General features: G+C 32.4%; 1 protein-coding gene and 1 long non-coding RNA gene across 2 annotated transcripts in view; one reads left to right on the top strand and one right to left on the bottom strand.

Annotated features, from left to right (window-relative positions):
- Positions 1–19856, top strand: part of LOC140435033 (prestin-like) — an 80979-nt gene that overhangs the window by 17359 nt on the left and 43764 nt on the right. The gene's annotated exons all lie outside the window — the stretch shown is intronic.
- Positions 12086–13636, bottom strand: LOC140433495 (uncharacterized). Its single transcript, XR_011949991.1, has 3 exons — positions 13383–13636; positions 13247–13321; positions 12086–12831 (listed from the first exon to the last, which is right to left on the bottom strand). It is a non-coding gene; the product is annotated as an uncharacterized lncRNA (long non-coding RNA).

The following is a 19856-nucleotide window of genomic DNA, read 5'->3' on the forward strand; positions in this document are numbered from 1 at the left end:
AGTATTTGGAGAGACCGTTACAATGGTGCGTTTGTTTGCTTCATGCCAATGAAATCAGAAAACTTACTTGTGAGTATGTTGTTTGATGATAGAGATCACATTAGAGAGCTGGCATGGCAAAGAGTAAAAAGGCTAGAGACACTAAAAGTAGCGATAAACGCAGAATATTTAAAACACCAAAAATTAACTTCTCTGCTAAAGATTACACCGATATTATTATGTGACACGAATGTCAGGATTGTCAGGTTACAACACCACCGATTCTTTAGCATATTTCTAATGAGGACCTTCACATCATGCAAAAAGATGAAAGCTTGGATATTTTTGACTTTCCCTGCCACACACAATCTGTGAAAAGATCTGTTTAACTGGTTACAGAGGCCTCGCAGAATGTAACTGATGCTACTTCTAGAAATAGCTTTATCAGAACCAGGTTGGAGTCTCGGGCAGAAATGCCAAATTTTGGACACAAAAATAAGTTCAAATTTTAAATTTTTGTCATCAAATATAGGATCTATTTTGTTTGTTAAGTTTTTTTGAACCTTTTTCAATAATTTTAATAATAAAATATCTTTTAAATTTAATTTGTGTATTTACACATTTAATTTGTTTTAGGTCTGTACAAACGTAAAATTTACAAAATTTTAAAGTCAAGTAGAGCCCTGAAGGTGACATGCTATCGTATTTATTTTACATTTTTCATAATCTTTAGAAAATTACGCAAATTCGGATGCCTCTTGCGATAGTGTAGCTCAAAAAAAAATTTTATGCAAAGACGGGACACCCTAATATAATATATATATATATATATATATATATATATATATATATATATATATATATATATATATATATATATATATATATATATATATTGTTTATCATTTTTTTACCAGCGTTGGGTGCAATAATCACTGGTTTATTATCAAACCATTTCGTGATGACCATTCTTCTTAGTTTTTAACATATCTAACAGCTTCCTAAATTTTTAAAAATGGTCCAATATGAAATGTGTCCAAATGCTAATGACAAAGAAAATTAGAAATCAATCAAAACTACAATAAATTAAAATCGAAATTTTAGTCAAACAATTTGTGTCATGAAGTACGTTTGTCCATCCTGAAGGACGTCGATGTTTATAAAAATATACGAAGTTTACAAGAATACTAAGAGTATTTCTAAATAAAAAGAACTAAGGGGCAGATACAACAACCTTACTTACTCTATACAGATCACTAATAGGAAATAAACTAGACTACGGCTGTTTTTCCTTCTATACTGCTAACAAAACATCTTTAAAAAAAAACTTGACTACATTCAAAATATGTGTTTGAGATTAGTTATAGGTGCCACAAGAACTAGTCCAGTAAGTAGCTTACAAGCTCTGGCTAATAAACTGCCCTTAAGCCAACGAAGGCAACTCATATCACTAAATTACGTTGCCAGAATTTCAGCAAACAACCGCAATATAACCTACTCAACAATACTTTGCAGAACAAATATATCGTCCGATCTTTACAAAAACATTGTAATAAAAAAACTACCATTTCCTGAGCAAATAAAACGTATTTGTCTTAATTTAGAACAGTCCAGTCTTACTATATCTATTCATGTATATTTTTCTCCTTGAGTGATCAAACCTCCAAAAATAGACACGTCTCTAAATAAACTCCCGAAACATTTCGCACATCCTTTCCTTATACAGTAAGCTTATAAAAATGTAATATCCAAATACCTAACAACCCATCAAATCTTCACTGATGCTTCCAAATGTGATGCAGTACATGCTGCAGCCTACATCTACGAAAACGTCAAGTTTACCATACGAATCCTAACAAATTGTTATATATATACCGGAGAACATACTCACCAGGCGATGAAAAAATGTGGTTCTATCAATGAAAGCCAATTTGTTATCATCACCGATTCAATGAGCGCATTACTTGGAATAAAACCGCTATATGCAACTCACGTCATGCTTCTCAAGATGAAAGGAGAGTTATCTTATCTACAGACTCAACAAAAAGATATTTCCTCCATCTGGGTACCTTCCCATATGGGAATAAGTGGTAATGAGGAAGTGGACTCTCTGGCAAGCAATGCAACATCCGACCGAAGTATGGCTATCATAAATCAAATGCCTTGGACTGATCACAAAGTAAATATCAAAGCCCACGTGTACAGAGCGTGGCAAACTACTTGGGTTCACACTGCCAACAAACTCAAAGAATGTCTAAGTCAAGTAGGAACCAAACTCATCTTACCAAGTAATAGAAAAGACCAAGTCATCATCAACCGACTCCGAATAGGACATACTTTCCTTATTCACAAGCATATCTTTAACCAGGAGGCTGCTCCGGTGTGTACCAAGTGCAACACTCAGTTGTCAGTGAAACATATAATTGTTGAGTGTCCAGTGTACCAGAACAAAAGAATCGCGTGTGCCCTTAGTGATAATTTAAAAAGTATACTAACGTCAAATTTACAGTCTTTATTAAGTTATCTTAAAATGACTAAACTATATACCAGATTGTAAAAAAATATTTTTTTTTATGTAACAATATGTATCTTACTGTTTGTGTACGTCCCCCCGCTAATAACCCCTAGTGGTTGATGCGGGTATATTTGTTTAAATAAAAAATAATAAAAAAAAGGACTAATTACAATCCAACCAATTGCATTTTAATGCTACGTGTAAATCATTCATAAATTTACACGTGTTGTATATGGGTTGGACATTTCGCGCGAAACTGACGTAATCAAATTTATGTCATTGGTACCGCCTTCGCCCATAGATAGCACCATCATTTATAAGTAAGTAAATACTCTGCCCTTCTACAGAGAACATGTTATTACGTAAGGCTAAATATCAGTATCCGGCAGTATGATGCTTATTAAGTTTGTGTCCTCTTAGGAGAACGCTGTAACTAAAAGGGTTACGCCTACAATAGAAATAACTGTTAGAATAGAAAAAAAAATAATTAAAACGTAAATTTTTTCTGTTTATCAACCTTTATCAAGTGCAAAAAATACTTTATTTGAAAAAATTTTGTTTCTGTAGAATAGGCTAAAGTAAGTACAAAAAAGTAAAAGATGCTGTCGAAGAGGCAGCTAAACTGAAATGGAAATGGGTTGGACCTAACGAACATCTTAAGGATAACCGATGGAATAAAGAAATCGGGAATTGGCGGCCATATGAAGCCAAAAGACCACGAGGAAGACCGCAAATGCGCTGGAGCTACAATATTAAAAGAACTGCAGGACCAATGTGGAAACGTCTTACAAACAACAGAGATGAATGGCGAGAAATAGGAGAGGCCTATATTCGGCAATCCGAATAGAGAGAAGGGCTTTAAAAAAAATGTACACAAAGTACTTAATTCCAATGTACTCTAGTTACATTTGATTTTTCAATGGGTCGGGATAAGGTACCATTTTCGTTTTTCTTCTATTATAGTCACCTAATTACATATTTAAAAATTTAAAAAGAAATTTAGAAGATTTGAAACATGTATGAAGTCGTTTTTATATAATAAAAATATAAAAACACTTACATTTCCTTTGTAATTAAATACGTTTAGTCCTGAAAGAAATTGAATTTTTTTAAGAACATGTGTTCTTTATCGCTTTTGATAAGCGTGGCAGATATTCATTAAATGTTTTGTATAAACATTTAATAATTAAAATTTTGCACACCAATAATGTCGGTGTGCAAAATGTAGACTGAATAATAAATAATTATTTTGACGTTTTTTATTATTCTCTGTATGTGAATATATTTTATAAATGAGAATAAATCGCAATTAGTTGTAATCAAATACAAAGCAATTGAAATTTATAAAAAAAATTAGTAAGAGAAACATGATTTTCGTACCAATGTTGGGTGGCTGGATACATTTAAAAATCTATTTGGGATTTATGTCTGTGAACTAAAAGTAAACACGTCAAAAAATTCAGAGACGTACAACAGATACTATATGTAAGATGTGCCTCTACAGCATTAATTGCCTTTTCTCTATTTGTTAGTTGTGTGTGTGCTGTTGGTTTCTTTTGACTGTGGACTTAATCCATTAGCCGAACTAAACTATTTGTTAGTTGTTCTGTGAATACCATTTACGCGTCTCCTAATTTTGTTATTAGGTATGGGATCTACCAAAAAAGACAAAATGCATGGTTACAACAATCAATTTACTAAGATGCACAGCTGGTTCCTAAAAAAACTGATACGACTCTTAGGTCTGAAAAGATAACTGGGCACTATTAGAGGCAGCAAAACATTTTAACATATGCAGAACCACAGTTTTTTTATTAATAAAAAAATGGAGTGAACAAGAAACTCTCGAAAGAAAGCAAGGGTCTGGAAGACCAGAACTATACTAAATTTAGGGTATGTAAAAATAAAATTAATATTTTGTAATATCTTTATCAGCATTTATAACAGCTTTTAGTCTTCGGTCCATCTGCGTGGAGAACTATAAAATTGTTTTCTTCAGAGAGCTCTTCCCAAACCTGTTATATACCATGCCACAGCTCTTTCAGCATTTTGAGGTATAAAATTACGCCCATACAACCGTTTTATAATAACCCCCCACACATTCTCGATTGGGTTTAAATCAGGACTATAGCTGGGCCATGGTAAGGTTTCGATGTTGTTATTCTGGAGCCACTGGTTTATTATATTTGCATTTTGAACAGGACAAGTATCTTGTTGGAGGATGAAATTATTTTCTGGATATAACTGTTCTACACTGGGGAACATGATGTTTTCTAGAATATTTAGATAAGGCAACAATCCTGCCATCAATACACCATACCATTCCCATTCCTCTAGATGAAATCGATCCCCATACATATCAACATATAAAGGATCAACTCTATTATTATCTGGTCTATACACCTCAAACTTGACCTTTTTAGAAGATTAAAAAATTTTCTCATCTGTAAATATTACCCTGTCCCAAAAATCTTGATTTTGTAGCTAATGGTTTAAAGCAAATAAAAGTCTTGATTCCTTCTGATGATGTGGTGTAAGGGCGTGTTTTTGCTGCAGTTCGGTACCTACGACGCGATGCTTTAATTCTGTGCCAAGTTGTTGACTTTCTTCCCGGAAACTGTGACATAATTCTTACGATTTTCGCGTCTTCAAAAAGATTCTCTTCTAATCTCTCCAAAAGCGTACGATCTTCGTGAGCGGTAGATATTTTGAGTCTTCCAGAACCTTGCTTTCTATCGAGAGTTTCTTGTTATCTCCATCTTTTATTAATATTAAAAACTGTTGTTGTGCTTACGTTAAAATAGTTCACTACAGCAGATAATGACCAACCGTCTTCAAATTTCGTTACAATTCTTGCTGTTAGTTCTATGCTAGCATGTGAAGATTGAAGATCTTCATAAACTGGTGACCAGAATAGCGGAGTATGGAAAAGAGTATGGTCCTACAATGAATGTCAAGAAGATGAAATTTATGAGAATATCGAAAACTCAAAGAAATAACGAGAATCTTCTAATAAACGGAACCAACGTCAGGAGATTAAAATCAGAATAGAAAAGGCTAGAGCAAATTTTAACAAAATGGGAAAAGTGCTATGTGCAAGGGATTTAAAATTGGGAGTTAGGTTGGCGAGGTGCTATGTTTTTTCGACTTTATTTTATAGAATGGAATCTTGGACCTTGAATGCGATATCAATGAAAAAACTGGACTCACTCGAGCTGTGTGTGTATGAAAGAATTCTAAAAATATCGTGGACAGAACACGTCACAAACAAAGAGGTTCGGATAAGGATAAATTAAGAAATAGAAATTTTAAATACAATTAAAACAAGAAAATTGGAGTATCTCGGACATATTACACGTGGAGAGGAATACACCTTGTTCCAACTGATTATGCAGGGAAAGGTCCAAGGAAAAAGAAGCATAGGGAGCCGTAGAATGTCATGGCTGTGCAACCTGAAAGAGTGGTCCGGATGTACATCAAATGAACTTTTCAGAGCAACCGTCTCAAAATTCCGAATAGCTATGATGATTGACGACCTCCCCCGCGGAGATGGCACTTGAAGAAGGAGAAGCATGTGGAGCCATTTTTTAAGGTTGAACAGAATAAGTTTTGTGACAAATTTTAAGATTTTAATAATAATAAAGGAAGAAGAAGAAGAAATTTTAAGAGTTGGCAGTGACAGTATGTTAAAGTATTTATCCTTTAAAATACAGTGCTCAGTTTTCTACAAAATACGCTTTAAGAGTCGTATCAGTTCTTTTAGGAACCAGCTGTAAATTGGAGCTGAAAGGTCAGATAATAGAACAAGTGATGGAGTTTAAATATCTAGGCATCACATTATCTAGCTACGAAAATCGAAACTAAAGTGAAAGATCAAGTTAATAGATTAAACAGAGCCACAGGCTGCCTAAATGAAACAATGAGAAGAAATAAAAATATCGGAAAAAAAATGAGAGGCAGAATTTACAAAACAGTCATCAGACCAATAATTAAATACGCAGCCGAAAAACAACCCGACACAGAGAAGACAAAAAGGATGTTAGAAACAGCAGAGTTGAAAAATTGATGGTAAGACACTATGGGACAGAGCTAGAAGTACAGATATACGACGTAGATGCATGGTGGAGAACATCAAGAACTGGGTAAAAAATAGAAGAGTAGAATAAAACAATCATATAAGCCGAATGGTAACAAATAGAGTAGTTAAGATGGCAAGAGACGGTCCAAATAGGAAGACGATCAGTAGGAAGACCACGAAAATAATGGAACAACAACTTACTGGAGGCACATTGAAAAACAGACAGAGGCATATCTACATAAAAAGAATAAGAAAAAGAAAAAGAAGTATGTGATCTAGTTATGATATTTAATACGCTTTTCGGAGAAAATCTATTTCTACTGCGTTAATTTTTTTAAGCTCTCCATCGTCTGAGGGCATTCCGATCCATATGTCAATATTGACTCTACAATTGCTTTATAGATCAGATCTCCCCAAGTAAAGAATTCAGAACACATATAATCTTTAAATATTTAAATTCTTTGCAATATTGTAGTCATCTTAATTATAACTTTGGATCTTCTTTTCTCTGCGGTTGAAGCGTAGCACTGGCCATGTTACCTTCCTTGTATACCGTAGGCCCTACATATAGCAGACTACCCTGCTATACTCCCAAAGCCGCGAGCGGTATAAAATGGGAGACTATTATTATTATCTTCTTTTCTTTCCCTATTCGTAAGTATTCTTTTTTCGTTCGTCTTCACAGTGTGCTATTATTACTTGCACATCAGCGACAAAAAATAGCGTCAAATGGCTTTCTATTTCTGTAATGCCTCTTAAACATAAATTTCAAATAAGGTTAGGGATAACCAATATCCCTATTTAAGACCCCTTAGTACTCAAAACTGTCCTGAAAAATTTTTTACATCCTTATAGGTATTTCTACGCCTCTATACGTTTTCTTTAGGTCTGTCCTTGTCAAAACTTTAAATAGAGATTTTAAAGGAACTAAATCAAGATCTATGAAAAAAAAAAAGGATCGCAAGATTTCTAACAACGTGTTTCTCTATTACTTTTTGTGGAATAAAAACTTCTTCCTAGGGGACTATTTTGCGCTGAAGCGGCTCTGCTTTTCTAATTATTGATACTAAGCTTTTATTTGTTTTTTATGAATATCATTTTTCCATCGAACTAATGACGGTAATGTCCTTATAATTATCGCATATTTTTCTGTATGTTTTTTGTAGATGGAGCTTGTAGTCATCGGAGCTTCGTTTTCCGTCAAAAATGCTGTTAAGTGGCTGACGTGTTTTGGTTTTCCTGGCATCTTTGTTACTTTGGTAATTTTGTTTATTTTACACTTTTTCCTATTTTCTTCTTTTTTATCTCTTTTAGTAGCTTAGCTTCTTCTTTTTCTTCATGAATTTTTTTCCACCCACTAGATGTTATCACGTATGGCATTTTTTTCGTTGTACGCTGAGACTTTCGCTCTGGTGTCAGTTGCCATAGCAAAGTGTCGCGAAACCCGTGATCGGCAGCTTCCATGATAGAATCACAATTGTTTGGCGTGTTACATTAAATATACTCTCTCTTTCTTGACTTTTTTGCCTCCTACATACAGTAGCTCTTGATCAATATTTTGATGATTTTCTATGTTTTGTTGAAATTATAAGTTTTCTAAAATGGTACTAAGTTGGTTGTCTTCGGAATGTGGTTTCGGTATAGTGTGGCTTATGATTTCAGATTGCTCTTGGATAAGTACACTATCTCCGAAAACTACTTCCATATCTTCAATACTTTCTTGGGTGGAATACGGTACAGGGAGATTACACTTTTCAAAACGCCTCTCTTTATTTTGATGTGACTGACACTCTCAACCATCAAATAGCACAGTAACAAGTAACTAGAACTTCATGATTCAGCAGCTTCCCCTTTTGTAAATTTTAAAAATATTTTTACAAGCAACTGGATATCTTCACTTTCATCACCTTTCCCTCAGTTTTCCCTGTACTATCTAAGTTGGTTTAATTTTTCTTATCCAACAATAGAAATAAAGTCATCATATGTCATTTCAAAAATGTCCTTTCCATTCCCATTTCCAACAACTATATATGGTCCTGTTGTCTTCTTTCCAATACATTTTAAAAAGTCAATGGATTCGACATTTCAGGGATACAATCCGCAAGCTTTAAAACCATTACAAATTAAAGAACTTGTGGTGACCTTAAGGAATTTTCTAATATTGGTGCAAAATAAGTTTTGGTCAATCCAATAAAGGGATTATTTCTTCCCCATTTCATAGCTGATTGTTTCCAGGCATTGTTCAGAGGTTTAAAGCAGCTAACATCTGCTGGTTGAAGGATTCTGATAGCATTTGAAAATAATGCAAAGAGTATTATTTGAAGTTACCAGCTGATGTCCGTTTAAAGATGTTTACCCTCCGGACGCTGGTACTCACGTGAGGCATGGTTATCTGTTGCCTGAAGTTAAATCTAATAAAATATTAAACATCACTCACTTTTAAACAACAACATGTACATTTTTTGGTAACTTTAATTTTTTGTAAAGGGTTGTACCCTAATATTTTGGTGGCTCAGGCATGTTAACCTGCTTTTTAACCTGATGATGGAATTATTATTCCGAAAACGTTTGTGTTTTTTGATGTAGCTATTTTAAGGGTTTTTTTAAATATACCTACATACAAAGATTTAAACCTCTTTTTGTGATACATGGTATACAGCCAGCTGCAGGAATTTATTTTCCTTGTGAATTTTATTATTTGCAGCTTCGTACAAAGGGTACTTAGTTCATAGTTCATGTGAGTTTTGTGACCATCCACAAAAAGAATGACGAGAAACTGAATTTCGTTTTTGAAATGGTGGGGATGAAGTATATTTAAAATATAGTATACAAATGATTCAAATTTCATCCAGCTATTGTCGCTTGTTTCTATTCCCCACGCATCAGGAATACTTTTACGAACAGCAGCAGGAATATCTTATAGGGGTAAATGATCATTGGAGGAGTTACTGAGCCAGCAGCAAAAAAGGTGGCCATCACAGTAATATTGGCCTTTGCTTGTTCCTTGATCCATTTGGTAAACCTGCTTTAGCACCGCAAGGAGCAAAAACTTTATCCCCCTTAGGATAAAAGAGGAAACAAGTTTCGTCCCCGTTGAACACTCTTTTTGGATCTTGCAATATATCAAATTAATTTTTCTCCTATAAATAATTTTCGATGTTGGAAAACCAGTTTTTTATGTCATTCTCAGAAACACAGCTGCTTGCTTTAGTTACCGCTCCTGGAGTTCTCAGGATCAATTTTGGATGACGCTTAAAACAGGCTTCATATCAGTGTCTTCCAGGTTGGTTGTACTTGAATGGAGTCTTACGTAGACGGTCCAAGAAAGTTTTCACTGAACACTAAATATCGTCCCTTCTTCTAAGGAAAACCTTTCCTTTAGGAGTCAGTAATCCACTCCTTCAATACATCTTCCTGATGTTTTGTTAAGTACGTTGAAGGCTTGTGGGTTATCTTTTTAAATTTGTCACTCAGTCTATGTTGACCGGTTTGTCTGGGAATTCCATATTTCCTTGCTGCCAGTTTCTTGGGCATTCCATTTCCAATGTCTGTTAAAGCACTCTGGAGGACTTCCTCGGTATATCTTTTCTGATATTTAATATCTCTTTTGACTTTTGACATTGTAAACAATCTAAAATAAAACAGTGGAATGTTCAATTTACAAAAAAAATAGTTATTTTTTCATATCTATATGTAATCATGTCAAAAGTTTAATAATTAATAATGAAAAAGTAAATTAATATTACTGATGGCGATAATTACATATTACCAATAATTACGGAGTTTCAGTTATTGGCATAAGTGCCAATAATTGTACGATGGTGTCAAAAATCGCAAGCCATCGTCTGCAGCAATATGCAAATACAAAACTAATACCTTCATTATTCACAAACAAGAATGCGCCCTTGGGCCCGTGCCGACTACTAGGGCACTCACCCTATTCAAATATTGAATAAAATTCATAGAATTCAATGATTTTTTTGGAAAAAACTAAACTTGTTCAAACATTATTTAAATATGTGCTAAAACAAGTTTATAATAACAAAAATTATTTGTACAAAAAAAACCAGATTAATGCACGATAACAAAACAGATAACTTAAAATATAACATAAAAAATAGGTATTATTGGAGTCTAAGAGACAAAACAAAAAAATTCAATGGCCAATCCACATGCAATACTAGATAACTGAAGTGATCCACTTATCGCAGAAAACATCTATATCACAGATCACCTAACCTCTAGATGCTTCACGACAATACTTTAGTTGGATATGAAATTCAGCGCTCCAAGAGATTTGTATCGGAACTAATTCAAGTGATAAATTACGCGGGAATTTCAAAATTTAATTTTGGTGGGAAAATTTAAATAAAGCTTAAAATATTTAAATATAATTTGGTATATTTGAAAAAAAAAATGTATTTGAAATTTTAAAATGTGCAAATTATTTTTAAATTCAAATATACACAATACCGTTTACGAAAAAATAAGACAAAATATAATTTATTTATTTATTTAATACATGTAAAACAACTTTGTATATAAATTTAGAATAGAATAGAAATATGCTTTATTACCACTGAAAATTGTACAATTTTATGGACAAAGCTTACAAAAAGTCAGAAAAATAACAATTTAAAATTTACTGAAATTACATAAATCGTCAATATCACAAAATAAAAGATAATAAAATACACAATGTATTGCAAAATTTAAATAAATTGCAAATTGCATAATAAATCCTTACGAACTAATAAGTTTAAGTTTCTGCATGTGATACTCAAATATATATTTATACAAATACTTTAGTTACTTGTACATAAAGCTATTCGTTAAGAAACTCTTTTACTTAATAATATGGTCTTTTAGATAGATAGGTTTTTGTTCTTTTACGGAACTTAAGGAAAGAAGTTGCAGATTTAAGTTGCAAAGGGAGATGATTGTATGATCTTTTTACTGAATATAATATAGATTTCTTTACTAACGCAGTGGAAGGGATCAGTAAATACGCATTAAAGGTTGAATTTCTGGTGGAGTAGTCATGATTAGGTCTTGCTGAAAAAACATGTAGGCGTTTACGAATTAAGCAAACAGTTTCTAAAATATATAAAGAAGGAAGACTTAAAATCCCGTGATTTTTTAAGTATCTTCTGCAATATGTTATTCTACCGAGAACAAAAAGATACCGTATTGCTCTTTTTTTGTTTGTAATTTAAAAACAACTGTCCGATTGGGCAGCTGTTCTAGAACCCCAAAAAAAGAAGACTATATCGAAGATGAGACTCGAACAAAGAAAAATATGTTATTTTGGAAGATGCTAAATTAATTTTCTTCAAAACAGATCTTATTGCATAGCAGGCTGAGGCTAGTTTGTTACTTAACAAATAAATATGAAGGGACCATTTAAGGTTGCTGACTATAAAAATACCAAGAAATTTTACAGAATCAATGATACTGATCTGGCTATTATTAAGAAGCAAGGAGTGAAGAGCTTTATAGGATAATACTACTGTCTTATCCACGTTAAAAGAGAGTAAATTAGAGTCTGACTAGGTTTTTATTTTAAATAGATCAGAAGTTATAGTTGCATGAAGAATTGCAATATTAGAGTTTCTCCAGGTAATACTGGTATCATCAGCAAAAAGAAAAATGTTTCCATCGGTTTTAAGTTGGTGATGTGATTTATAAAGATAAGCAAAAGTAGAGGACCCAATACTGAACCTTGTGGTACTCCACATACTTGTGACTAGAAGCTGTATCATTTGCTATAACTAGTTATTTCCTATTCCCTAAGTAAGATTGGAACCAATTCAAAGAAACACTTCGAATTCCATAGACATTTTGTTTTTTTTTTATCAAAATGTCGTGATTTACACAATCAAAAGCTTTGGAATAGTCACAGAAAACAGTGGCAGTATAAAGATTATTGTGTAGTGCTTGATAGACCTCATTTGGTACATACATAGCATCACTGGTACATTTATTACATAAAAACCCGATCTGACTTTGTGATTTTTTACAAATCATTAAATATAAATATAATAATACAAGCATGAATACAAATTAATGACTGGTATTAAGATGACCAATTATGAAGATAAATAGGATACTATGGAACAGATATTTCTTTCCAAAGAGTGTTTGTGGTGTAATTGTTTTAATGCTCCATATAGTTTTTTCTTTTTAGGGGTAATTGTACCTCTTGATATATTACACTGCTGCAATATTTTCAGTGGTGTGATATTCTTAAGGGCAACACCTAAAAATAAATGTGATGTTAATTTCTTTATTCAATCCTTACAAGGCAAAATCGATTCATTATATTAACCTTCGTGTAGTGGCATTACTGAGTGAGAGACTTGGTAGACTGTTTTTTGATGTATTAAACAATTTATTGTAAGTACTAGAATGTTTCAGTACCTTCATATATCTTTGTTAGATTTTAGCAATGGGAGATTATAAACACAGACAAGCTCCTATTTCTAGTTTTTAGCCCCAGCTGGTCTATGACAGCTAAACCATCTACATCGACATCTAGAGGCAACTAAACTTAAAAACTCTAGTATCACTACCAGAATGTTAAGCAAACTGTTAATTTTATAGTTAATCATATTAGAGAATATTTACAAATCTGCTGATGACAATACAAAATATAAAATTTTAACTACAATTACCTTTTAAATCCTTACTCTCATCAGTTTGTATTAAAATTTCTTTGTTTGGTAACTGTGCATCATTGTGTTCGGCAACTAAAAAGTTTCATAAAATAGTAACCAATTTGAAAATTATTGTTATCTTTGTAATACTTACTACAATGGAGTATCTCAAATGATTGAAACATGTGTGTAGATTGTGCATCTCTACTTTGTTGAAGGACTCTCAACTAAAACAAAAAGTTAATATAATAATTTATACCATGATTCACTTCAAGTAAAATAATTTTTATTAATTACATATTAGGGTTACTTATTTTCGGTTACATTTGCTTCCTGCTACTCAACATTGAAATACTTCTGGGATGTAAATTAAAAGAAGAATCTAAAATCAATCATCAATCAGTTATTCGTTCTCTAATATCAAATATTTATGTGACTCACCATACAAATTTAAGCTAGAAATTGCATTTTTATACAATTTATGGCTCCATGAAGAAACAAACTTATCTTCAAAGTGTCTGTGGCAGATTCGTTTTGTTTTAAAAACTGTACTGGAATTCATCATATCTAAATTAGGATTTTTTATAACACTAAGCCACTTCCTAAATCGTATAATGTCTTTATCAGGATTTGGAAAGGCATGTCTAATTGATGACGAATTGGTACATTTTAGGATACAACATTTATTGTGAAAAACCATATTTAACTAATTATTATTAATCTGCAAAATACTGTTTGAACACCGCCACGAACATTTAAAACACAGATCACTGAGGTAGGTGGTTTTTAATTTGCAAACTAATTTGAGATTAATGCTAACAATAACCCAGAGATATTAAACCAAGTTTAGTTTAATTTCTTTGCAATAATAACCATCAAATTCAAATCAAAATCTGACTATATAGACGCTAATCAATTACTGACAATTAGCGATTGACAATTATAATTTTTAGTTGTGTTCTAAACCTAAACTGCAGAGTAAAGGTAAAGACAGAGTAAAGCGACATCTGAAGATTTGTATCGGTACTACAAATGACATTTAATTTAGTTTGACCTTGAGTTACCTACGTGAAACGTCTAGTTATTAGTGGTCTGTGATCTATATGCTCCATTTAATTTAGCATAAATTTATAGAAGTACCTACAGTCTGTCCCAAACGTCATTATAGGATTTTAAGAATGTCGAGAATTATTGCATGACATTTTAGTTAAATCTGACAGTTGCAGGATCATAATCGGTTAAATGTGAAAAGGTTATTTTTTTTTAATTTAAAATAAAAACTGTAACAATTCAAAATTGTTTTTTAATATTAAAGGTAAAATTTTTAATTTACATATTAAAGGTTTCGTCCTGTATATAAATTTTTATTGCGCATTATATTGGAACGGCAGTTTGCCATAATTCCTATTCTATACATTCCAAAGAAAGTGCTTTATTAGCTAAGATTTACCATCTCCAATAATTCAAGTTTTGTCATGGTTTTTTAAACACGTAAGTATATGTCTCCCTTTTAAACATTCTACTAAAGAGTGTTTAGTCCAACTTGAATTTGGAATTTTTGGTATGAAGGGTAATATGTTGGCCTAAAATTAACAAAAAAAATTCAAAGACGCTAGTAATATTTCAGTAGGTTATGGCAAACTATATTTTGATACAAACCTTCACTAAGCATTCTGTTCATAGTTATTGGTTAATTTACGCCAGAAACTGGTAATAAAGTGGTCCCAGCCTCTTTTTCTAATTGAAAATAATGTAATAATTCTATTATTCTTTGTTCCTTCTCGGTATATCTCGGCATATTTAAAATATTTTTATGACAATAAATACAAAATTAAATTTTCACTGAAAAATTTCTGAAAATACTAACCGGGAATGACAATTATCATTTTATCAGTCGACATTTTGAAAGTACTGTCAAGATCGAGACCTGCGTCAAATTATATTTATGCGCGTCATTGATTGGATATCTATTTAGCGTATTATAAACTCCAACCAATTATATATCCGTAAGTAGAATTCGCTTTAATATACAAATACCCGTAAACGATACATAAGTTCTATGTATATTAATCACAGACTTATGTTTTTTTCTGTCACTTCTAGCTTAATGCATTAGGTTAGAGAGAATTCGATCAACTATGACGCACTGAAAGAAGGGTTTGGGACGAACTATAAGCATAAATATCGATTATACCTTAATACAAAAAGGCTTAAAGCCATGTTTAAAAGTATTCAATTAGAACTATATTATTGTTTATGCAATAATCTTTAATTAATGACACTGCAAATAAAACATGATAAAAACTGCATTTAATGGAATCAAATTAAAATTATGCACTAGCCAACTAAATTTGAAATATCGATTAGGATGAATTAAGTGATTTCCAATTGAATGTGAATATACTATGAATAAATTACAAATATTTAATCTGCTTAACGATCTAATCTTTATCTCATAATAATATAAAAAAATAACAAGAGTGAACTTAAATCACGTCACTATTCGTGCAGCAGAAGATCATAAATATGATCAAAATAATAACGTCGAAAAGTAAAATTGTCATAAGAATACATGAAAAGTTAGGGAAATTTGAATGTCTCACAAATTTAATTTATCAGTATAAATTAAATAAACATATCAAAGCATGTCATTCGAATATGGCCAAGGACAAAATAATAGATACGCGAATAAAATTCATATTATTTCTTAAATGAAACATTAATTTTTAGGATCAAATGCTTTCAGAGGAATCAGTTTGTATGACTTAAAACTACCAGCTTCTACCTTACTCAATAAACACTCAAATATCTCACAATAAATGCAAATGCAACTGAAAATTCAATGTACCCTGTATAGCTAAACACAAGGAGTACGGTATATCTGAAAAAATATATTCATTATAAATCAATTTGTAACAAATAAAACCTTTAAGTAACACAACAGAAAATGGTTAAATCTTCAGAACTTTCAAACAAACTAATGACGTTCCTCAAGGATAGGTATTGAGTCATATACTTTTTATACTTGCTTTAAATGATATCTGTAAAAAAAATTAGCTTCCAGTCTAGTTTGCACTCTAAGCAGATGATTTAATAATTTTATGCCGAGGCAAAGATACCGTCGTCACTTGCAAACTAGTTCAGACTTCCACTGACTAATTGCTTGAAGAGACTTTAGTGAGTTGATTTAACTTTTCTGTTGAGAAGATCAAAATCACCAAGTTTTATCGAATAAGAGCCATTACTATCAATAAAATAACCATAAATGGCACTTGTTTACCTGTAAAGAGTATATGGATTTAAGGACTCACATTCGACAGTAAACATTCTTGAAAATCATATTTACAAGATCTCAAAATTAAATGCATGACAAACCTTAACATATTAAAAACTCTGTTCAATCATCATTAAAGTCAGTTATCCCATTAGACTTAAAACTTTTAAATTGCGTATACAACACTGCACTTTGAATTTTCTTTAGAGCCTTCAGGTCGAGCCCCGCAAGAGTTTATACAGAGAAACTAATGAACTTCTCCTATGGCTATGTCGCCGGCAACTCTTTTTAAATAACCTCCTTGAATCTCAGCTAATATTAAAAATCCAGCCTGTAAATTACCAAGTAATGACCTTTTCAATACTTCTTCTACTATTAAATGTTAATCTATGTTACAGTATCCGTCACAACATCTAAATAATATCGATACTTCAGCCACAACTCCAACATTAACACCACCTAAACCTCCCTGGAATAAATTGTGAGAAGATTTTAATCTCTCGTTATCTAATTATAATAAGCATCAGACAAATCCATAATTTCTAATGTAAACCTTTAAATAATTAATTACTAACAACAGATTTGACCAAATTTTATACACAGATGCTTTTAGGCTGTTAAAGGTGCCTCTTCATTTACTTTAAATACAGATTTAATCATATCTTGTAATATGCCACTCCCATTTTTCGGCTGCATACATACTGCTTAATTATTCTCTATGCTCCAAGATGCAAACTCACTATGACCAGGATAAAAAAGTAGCTTTTAGAAAAGTAGTAATCTTTTCTCTTAAAAGTATGTACTCAGTATATCCTTTGGTTCAAACTATGCACAACTCTTTTGTGGGAATTACTGCTAACGAACTTGCCAACCTCTTTATAAAACAAGCCATTTCTTCTAGACTGAGACTTAGACTGAAAACATACAATTCTTGGCAAAATCACTGAAACAAAATACCTTCCAATCTTCGTGATATCCATCACACCCATAAAAAGCTTGAGATTCCTTCCATGACAAAAAAAAACAAAATTTTAATTGGCCGACTTAGAATTGGCCATACAAAACTAACTCATAAACAATTAATGACTTCCCGAGATTCACCTACATGTGCACACTGTGATAACAGTCTGTATGTTAAACATATAGTCGTAGACTGTCTCTATTTTAACAACAACAGAAAAAGGTATCTTTCAGTCGAAATCTACAAAATATTCTCAGCTCGCCAGATCAATGCCTAAATCTTATTAATAACAAAGACATAAAGTAGACGGTTTAGGTCTGATTCCGTTACAGCGTTCCACCATTCGCTAATATGCACATTTCTGCCTATTGACTTCATCAAAGCGAATTCATGACAAACCCTGATTTTTTATTTATATTCGTATTGATTCTTCTTCTTCTTTCAGTACCCTGTCCGATTATCGAACGTTGGTGATCATATTGGCAATAATAACTTTGTTTACGGCGGCTCTAAATAAATTAGCGGTGGTCTCTTGATACCATTCTCGGAGATTTCGGAGCCAGGATGTTCTTCGTCGGCCTGGGCCTCTCCTTCCGGTAATCTTACCCTGTATTATAAGGTGTAGAAGGTTATACCTCTCTGTATGTCTCATTACATGACCGAAATATTGTAACTTTCGAATTTTTATCGTTTTTGTTATTTCTGTGCTCTTTTTCATTCGATGTAAAACTATTTCATTTCTTATTCGATCAACCCAACTTATATACAATACTCGTCGATAAATCGACATCTCAAAGACCTTTAATTTTTTCATTCATGTTTCTGCTAAGGTCCAGCTCTCCATACCATACAGCAATGTGGAGAATATGTAGCAGCGTATTAATCTGATTTTAAAATTTAACGTTATATCTCTATTAATTAGAAGAATTCTTAAATTTATAAAAGGCGGCTCTGGCTTTTCCAATGCGTACTCTTATTGATTACCTCTGTAAAACTGGGCTTTATTAGGAAATTTAGAAGAAGAAATGTAGTTTAGAATCTGATAACCACTAATTGTACCAATATTTAATGTATTTAATTTGTTTCTTTATTTATTGTAATGTTACTGTATATTCTTGTAATGTAATGTAATAAAATTGTACCTGTGACCTACGCTGACGAGACACATAAAGCTAAATAAAAAAAATCAATCACTGACTTTTGATATTTACTAAAACATGGAACAAAGAACGTGGCAGCCAGGATCATTGCAGAAAACAGGGTATATTACCCAATAATGACTGTACCTAAATCAAAAATACTCTCAATACCAGCAAAAATAAGAGTGTGCAAGACAATAATTCGTCCCACAATAACGTATGGAAGGAGACATGGACTCTGAACCAGCGGGAAACGACAAAATTGCTGGTACTGAAAAGAAAGATACTGCGGACTATCGATGGGTCGTGCAGAGAAGAGACAACAGGAGAATGAAGAAGGAGACACAATGATGAACCCCAGACAGATGAAAACATAGTACGCTACATTAAAGCAAACCTAAAATGATGGGCGGGCCACGTACTAAGATCGAGTGACTCGAAAGTCAAAATATAATCACATAAGTAGACAGAAATATGGACTTTCACTAAACATTAAGAAAATAAAATGTATGATGATCAATACGAAAAAACAGAAAGAACAGCAAATTAAAAGAATTAGTGTAAGTGGTTAACCAATAGAAAAAGTAAAAATATACACCTACCTTGGTACGAACGTCAATAAAAATTGGGATCATTCTCCAGCAATCAAATAAAGGATAGAGAAAGCATGATTTGCATTTCAAAAATATTACTACGATATTATATCTTTCCTATATTGATGTACAGAGTTGAGTAGTGGAATCTCACAGACGCTATCTGCTAAAAAAATTAGGGCTTTCGAAATGTGGCTTTATCATCGAATCCTAAAGATTTCCTATACCGACCACGTTAACTAGGACGTTTTATTAAAAATGCAAAAGAGAAAAGAGTTGTTAACCACAATAAAAGCAGCCAAAATCGAATACCTCGGTCACATCATGAGGAACAGCAAAAGATACAGGCTGCTGCAATTAGTTCTACAAGGAAAAGTAGAAGGAAAACGAGAACAAGGTAGATGAAGGATTTACTGGCTAAAAAATCTACGTACATGGTTTAACACAACAACCACAAATCTTTTTTGAAGCAGTTTGCAAAATGCAGACTGCTCATGACAATGTCCTTCTACAAGAAGAAGATGTCTGTTGTGAGGATGTCGTGTGGTGTTTGTTTTTGTATAGTTACTGATTGTGTTTGTTGGTGGTTAGTAGGTATGGCTTATCTGTTAGAAGCCCTAACAAATAAAACAGATAAAACAGATAAAGTCTCTAAAAGAGA

This window comes from Diabrotica undecimpunctata, chromosome 2 (assembly GCF_040954645.1).
Source record: "Diabrotica undecimpunctata isolate CICGRU chromosome 2, icDiaUnde3, whole genome shotgun sequence".
NCBI lineage: Eukaryota > Metazoa > Arthropoda > Insecta > Coleoptera > Chrysomelidae > Diabrotica > Diabrotica undecimpunctata.